The sequence below is a fragment of the Tamandua tetradactyla genome, chromosome X (genome assembly GCF_023851605.1).
Source record: "Tamandua tetradactyla isolate mTamTet1 chromosome X, mTamTet1.pri, whole genome shotgun sequence".
NCBI lineage: Eukaryota > Metazoa > Chordata > Mammalia > Pilosa > Myrmecophagidae > Tamandua > Tamandua tetradactyla.
The window spans coordinates 54,892,509-54,899,676 of NC_135353.1; the positions used below are offsets into that span (position 1 = coordinate 54,892,509).

General features: G+C 35.1%; 1 pseudogene; it reads left to right on the forward strand.

The window, feature by feature from the left end:
* The first annotated feature begins 1,412 nt into the window (after positions 1–1,412).
* LOC143671827 (mitochondrial assembly of ribosomal large subunit protein 1 pseudogene) lies at positions 1,413–2,148 on the forward strand (annotated as a pseudogene).
* The last annotated feature ends 5,020 nt before the right edge of the window (positions 2,149–7,168 follow it).

Sequence of the window (7,168 nt, forward strand, 5' to 3'; positions counted from 1 at the left end):
CATCTTCTCTTTTTCTTTTATTTAGTCAGCCTTGGGTTATTTTCCTAAAGCAAGTGTACTCTTATTTCTGTCTCTCATCAAAAGAAAAATGGTCTTTTAAACTTGTTTTTGCTTTCATATTTCTTTAATCTTTATAGTTCCACTATTCAAAGCAACTTTTCTGTCTCCAGGCAGCTATGGCAAATACCACAGTTGATTGACTTAAAAATGGGAATTTATTGGCTCATGGTATCAGAGATTAGAAGGCTTGATCAGAGATTAGAAGGCTTGCTTCCTCCCTGGGCCAATAACATTCTGGCTGGTTGGCAATTCTTGGGCTGCTTGGCTTGTCCATTATATGATGATGTCCTCTCATTTCTCTTCCAGATTCCTGCTGATATCTAGCCTCTTATTCCTTCCCATGACCTTCTCAAGTGTCTAGTAATGGGATTCTTACCCAACGTGATTGAGTTGATGACACCTTAACTAAAATAACATCTTCAAAAGATTCTATTTCACACTCACAGGAAAGAGATTAAGATTAAGAACATGTTTTTTTGTGTGGGGTACATAATTCAATCCATCACACAACTCATAATATATGCATTCTTTTTCAAATACAGAATCCTAAACTGGATGTGGTACCATATTCCATGGTAATGATTTAATCAATGTCAATTGCCAACCGAAGATTATGTATTGGGATTTCCATACTGCTTGCATCCGTCATTACATTCTATCATTATATTCACAAATAATGTAGGTTGTACATTCCTTATAATTAAGTCACTTTATTTTTACTTTTATTATGTCTTGTTAATGTAAATATGCAAACATTTTTATTAATTCTTGGAACATAGTGGACACCATATCCATGTTATTATTATTAATCACATCATCATCAACTTCACCTGAAACGTTTTCTAAAAATAATTTCTACCTTCATCTCTTTGGGTTTGTTCACACTATTTGTTTGACCTTTTTCTGAGTTACCCTTAATAAGCTTGTGTTTTTAATGATTGATCTGAAAAAGTTACCTTGGAATTGTTATCTATTTTAAGTAAGAGATTCAGAGGGATGGAAGAGAAGGATGACATTTACATACATGGAAAAAGAAAAGTTTAACAACTTTCTCAAAATCACACAGCTTATTAGTAGTGTCAAAGAACCTTGAGTCAAAGAACTAAAGTAGCTACATTAATAGCTTGTTTTGGAGGGCAACAATATTGTATGTTATGAAATAACACCATACAATTGACTACCAAATCTAAGGACTAGCCTTAGAGAAAAACAGAGGAAATATTAAGACTTGGGTTGGCAGGGAATCATGAATGATAAAAAGATGTTTAATAAGGAAGAAACAAAAGATGGAAACATTAAAATGATGTTTGTAGGCATATTTTTGGTCTACAGCGATTCTTAACTCCCTCACTATGAATGATGTAAATTTGGTAGAGAGGTAAATAAATAAAATGTGCCTAATATTATCTGTTCTTTGTGAAGCTGTGTTGCTTATTAATCAGCATTTTGTGCCTTTATAAGCATTTTCAAAGTGATTGTAAAGGCGCAGGGTCTTTGTTCTGAGAGCAAAGCCCACAACAGGCAGTCCTCGGCTGCTGTGCATAGGGCCACCTCCAGTGAGACCCGCGCTGTCCCTGGCCTCTGATCCCACTTGCTGCATGCATATAGGTTCCCACATTGAAGAGCCAGCGGGGCACCCAGAGTCAGGCATAGTAGATCATACTAATCCAAGTTTGAAATCGATGTGCTGGTTTCACTTCTGAGGCAAGAATATGCAAAAGACATTTGTGTGATAAATGTTTCCTCAAAGATGAAATGTGATTGGTAGTGCTACATCCACCCAAAACTTACATGCCATTGCCTACTACATCGTTAAAATGTGCAAAACCTGAAATGTAAAAGTGAGCCTCATGCTAAGATTGAGGGAAGGACAATGATGACTGGATTTGTGTGGACTTTGACAACATGGTGATTCATTTGATGCTTCCAGAAACCAGCAAAACCTATGAATTATAGAAACTATGGGCCCTGCATTCTTACGATGAGCAGTGAGCTCAGAAAGGGCATGAGATATTACCTGAAGACTTCATTCTTGGAATGGAAAACAACACATTATCCCTGACTCTACTGGAGCTCAACTGTGAATAAATGATGTGAACTACTTCAGTCATTTCAGAATTGAATTGAGTAACTTTGAAAATGTAGCTCCAACCTCAAAAGCCCCACCTAGTTGATTAGGTAATTGTCAACATAGGCCTTGTCTACCTCATAAGTATTCATGCTAATGCCTGGTGATTGTAGCTAAATGAGTTAATACTAGCACCTAAAATCATAGGTTCAATCCAAAATTTTAACATATTGTCTCTATTCCTAGGAATTCCAGCAGTATTTCCTGGAGTTCCACACCACTATCCTTTTGGTAGCAATAGAAGACAGAAGTAAATGTCAAAATTATAAGACAGGGATTATCAGTTCTTCCAAACTATTCCAGATGACAGAAGAAAGCAAAACTAGTTTCCAGCCTCATGCCTCCTAAAAGTCATGCAAGTCTTCCATGCTACTGAAAGACATGTATGTTTTTGGGCAGTATGGAGGGAGAGATGTTTAATGTAAAATTTTAGAAAAGCTTAGGAAAAACTCTGAAATCTTTAGTTCTTGCTTCCTACACAATGGTATCACCATAGAATGGAAAAATAAAACAATTTATCATGTAATGCTTTTCTTAAGATTGACAGTGTATTTTAACACATACATTTTCAGTGCTGTCTTGACATCTCTGAGCCTCACAGGTCCCCAAATGCATAACCATGAGTTCACCTTCTCTCACTAAGGATGCCTCCCATTTTGTAGGAAAGTCTTCTCAGCAGGCTACTTCCTCTATCAAGAGGACAAACTGCACTCACCTGGTTCTCAAACTCCTGGTTTCACCTCTCTGCCAGCCAGAAGAATTGCCCAAACAAGTTATTGGCATCCTTTCAGTGGAACTTCTGCTGGTTCACTTTGCTCTGAAGTACAACCCCATGTGACCCCACATTGTGTGCAGTGATCTTGCCTTCCCCTGGGCTGAGAGTATATGTGACTGATAAACTGCTTCCAATCTCAAAAAAAAAAAAAAGTGATAGTATAATGGCTTGTTCTACTATCATTGAAGGTACAGAAGCTAAACTAACAGGTCTACAGTTTTCCAGGATCATCCTCTAAGTACAATTGGGCATTGAACTCTATTTCAGAATTCTGGCACTTTCCCTGTGATGAGCAATGTACTGAAAAAAGCAGCAAGGAGCTTTGCAATATCATGTACCATTGCCTTTGGAATCCTTAGTTGCCTATTGTTAGGACCTGCTGATTTAAATGCATTCCAGCATTTTCATGTTAGCTTTAAGTCTTTTCATCCCAACCTACATTGCTTGATGGCTTTTTCATGATGGACAGTTACATAATTGCCTTAGACATTAAAGAAAGAAAATAATAAAGAATGAATGTAAATAAACTTTTGTCAGTGATCAGAATTTATTCTTTGTGATCTATTCTAATATCAGATTTCTTTATTTTTTTGTATTTTTTTTTCATTCTTCATTCCTATAAGGGTTTTTTCTTATTAACTATTGATATTCCTACCCCAGATCCTAAAGGGAAAGGGATGGACATTCTCTTTAGTCAGTGGCCTTTATGTAGGTCTTTAGATCTATCCTTGTTCTTCTGACTGGTTTAAGTAAATTGTTTTATGATTTATCTCCAACGATAACAGCAGTTTGCTTAACAAAATATTGGTTGACACAAAAGCTTTTTTGCTTTCAAAATGGGCAACAAATCACTTTAGCTACAAGTATACATATTTTCTTATCAATTGGGGGGATTTCTTGATATTATATTGACAATAGGTGGTATCCACTGGTGTTGTTTGACTAATTTATATGTTATGTGATCAATTTTAATTACAGTTTTTCCAATAATCAAAATGTTTGCATTATGCCTTTATAGGAAATAAAAGCATTCTCTATTTCATAATCTGATAAGCACATCTATGAAACATCACATCATCTAAACAGCACTTATTATCCTTACCAGCAACAAAGACAATTTCAATTGTAGTTTCAACCAGGTATTTTTTGGATGAGATAAGTAAATTTTGGGAAGTTAGTGATGAAATTGACAGTGAGGTATAAAATAGATTTTAAGAACTTCAAGTGGTTGGAACTTAGAGCTGCATTAAGTTGCACAGTCAGAATGATAGGCTTTTTGAGTTTGAGTTTGAAATATTTTGGGCCATGGGATTTTGAGAGTTCCTATGCTCTTCTTTCAATTATTTCCAATTATTAGATTTATTTGACTAAAAACTGTGGCTAGAACCATTGGAAAAGGTCTTTGCTTTTTTCCAGGGCAGCACTTTGGTAGTTTTCTGTTGCCTTAAGGAAATTCCAGGGATGTTTTCTTTTTAATGTCCCAGTTTGTTTACAGTAATTACAAAGCTAAGATTTTGAATCTTGCCATTCAGAGCTTTTTTTTTCTCTCTTTTTACTTTTTTACTTCAGAAGTACCAATTTATATATTTATATGAAGCACTTAATTATTTTAAGCAGTTCAAATAGAGCTCTTTAAGAATTTTCTTACTGATTTGCTATTACCATCTGGAGACACAAATAAAAAATTAGTTACTTGAAACAGAAACACTTTTGAAAAGGACAAATAAAAGATTTAATATATTATCTTATCCCATTTCTACATTTTTGCAGAACAATTCTAACTATAATATCTTTAATTTTAACTATAATGATAGTATTTTCATTTTAAGTCACATTGCAGCCAGATTATGTTACAGAAATAAAACCCTTTTTTATAGACTCAAAAACAAAATCTTTTCAATTTTCTATACAGTCCAAAGCTTCCCTTTTAAAATAATTTCCATAATCAGTAACCAGTTAAGAGCATTTAACCAATACAAATGTAGGAACATACTAACAGGCATTAAACACTAAACACACTGATTAATAACTAAACAAACATCTCATCTTACTATACCCAGGTTTCACACTGGCTAGCACTTAAACAGACTTACTTAATTTCATTAGTACAGATTAATTGTTGAATTACTCATTTTTTAGGAGTATAGTCAACAGACAAATTTAGGTCAGGACCTCAAATCCTGTATAGAACACAAACCAAACACATCAATTAACAATTAAACAGACATAAGAAATATCACACCAATTTAACATTTAACCAATATCTAAGTAACACACCGGTAAACACTTATAAAACAGGCCTACTTAATTTTACTAAACACCAGTTAATTGTTGTATTAGGTCAGAGCTTCAAACCCTGAACAGTACAGTACCCAAAAACAGAAGGTGTAGCAGTCAGAACAAAGGGGATTGTTCTGAAAACGTGAACCTGCCTAGGTCAAGGGGACTTGAACAACGTATGTACTCCCTGATCCATTTTTACCCTGATGACCCACTCACCCAGTCAGATGTCTGGACATGGAACTGGAAACAGCTTCTCTCTTTGAAGCTTTGTAAGGCGCCAAAAGTCTCTGGAGTGCCAGCAGAACAGAGAAACCCCGATTGCTGAGCCTCTAAACTAAATTCAGTCCAGTGATTGCAAAAGGCTTCGGTACCTGGTTTACCTGTTCTGGTGGTACCCCAGAAATTTGGGCATTCGCCCCTTCATGGTTGCCAAATTGTTTCTGGACAAAGGCCATGGATTCTTTTGCCTGACATGCTCAATAAACAATTCCTGAAACAGTGGAATTTCAAAAATAGAAAGAATTCATTACTACATGGGTAGTAAGAAAGCAGATGGCCTAGCAGCCCTGAATCTGTCTCTGTTCATTTTTAAACAGTTTTAGTCACACATCATACAACCATACCTAAGCAAATAGTCATGCTTTGCCACCATAATCTATATGAAGACATTTCCTTTTCTTCTGCAATGAATTCATACCCCTCTACCACATCTCCCACTTGTTGACACTTAGTTTTGGAATATTGCCTTTGTTACATTCAGTGGAAGCATATTACAATGTTACTGTTGACTACAAAACTTAGCTTGCATAGATTGTAATTTTCCTGTATACCATCCCATTTTCAATGCCTTGCAATGTTGACATTCATTTGTTCTCCATCATGCAAAAACATTTTTATATTTATGCACTTTCTCACCATCATTTTCCAGTCTAACTTTCCTAAGTTATACCATCTCAGTCTTTATATTCTATCTTTCCTCCTGGTGTCATATGTGCCCCCAGCCCTTCTCCCTCAACCATACTGACTTTCAGTTTCATTAAGTGTACTTACATTATTGTGCTACATCAGGTAGTTTTGCACTATCCATTTATGAATTTTTACAATTACTCTTGTTGCACATTTTGCATTCCTTCACAGCCAAATTCAGTCTCTACCCACCTTCTTTCTACTGATAACCTGTGTTCCTAACTTTAACTCTTAAAGTTCACTCATTACTGTTAGCTCATATTACTGAGACCATGCAGTATTTGTCCTTTATTTTCTGGCTAGTTTCACTCAGTATAATATCCTCAAGGTTCATGTCACAAGTCACAAGTCACAAGTCACAAGTGTGACTTTTTCTCCACATTCTCTCCAGCACTTGTTGTTTTCTGTTTTTTCTTTTTTATATAATTGCGGTTTTAGTGGGTATGAACTCATATCTCATTATGGTTTTGATTTGCATTTCCCTAATAGCCACTGAAATTGAGCAACTTTTCATGTGTCTTTTACTCATTTGCATTTCCTCTTCTGAAAAGTGTATGTTCATACATTTTCCATGTTTTTAAATTGTGTTGTTTGTATTAGTGTTGTTGAATTGTAGAATATTTTTATATATTCTGTATAGTAGACCCTTATAATATGTGATTTCCAAATATTGTCTCCCATTGCATAGGCTGCCTTTTTATTTTGTGACAAAGTTCTTTGATGCATAAAAGCATTCAGTTTTGAAGAGATCCATTTATTTATTTATTTATTTATTTTTCATTGCTCACACTTTGGGCAGGAGGTCTAAGAAATAACTCCTATCACAAGACATAAGATATTTCCCTACAATTTTTTCTAAAAGTTTTATGGTCTTAATGCTAATGTTTAAGTTTTTTCTCCATTTTGAGTTAGTTTCTGTATAGCATGTGACATATGGATCTTTCTTCATTCTTTTG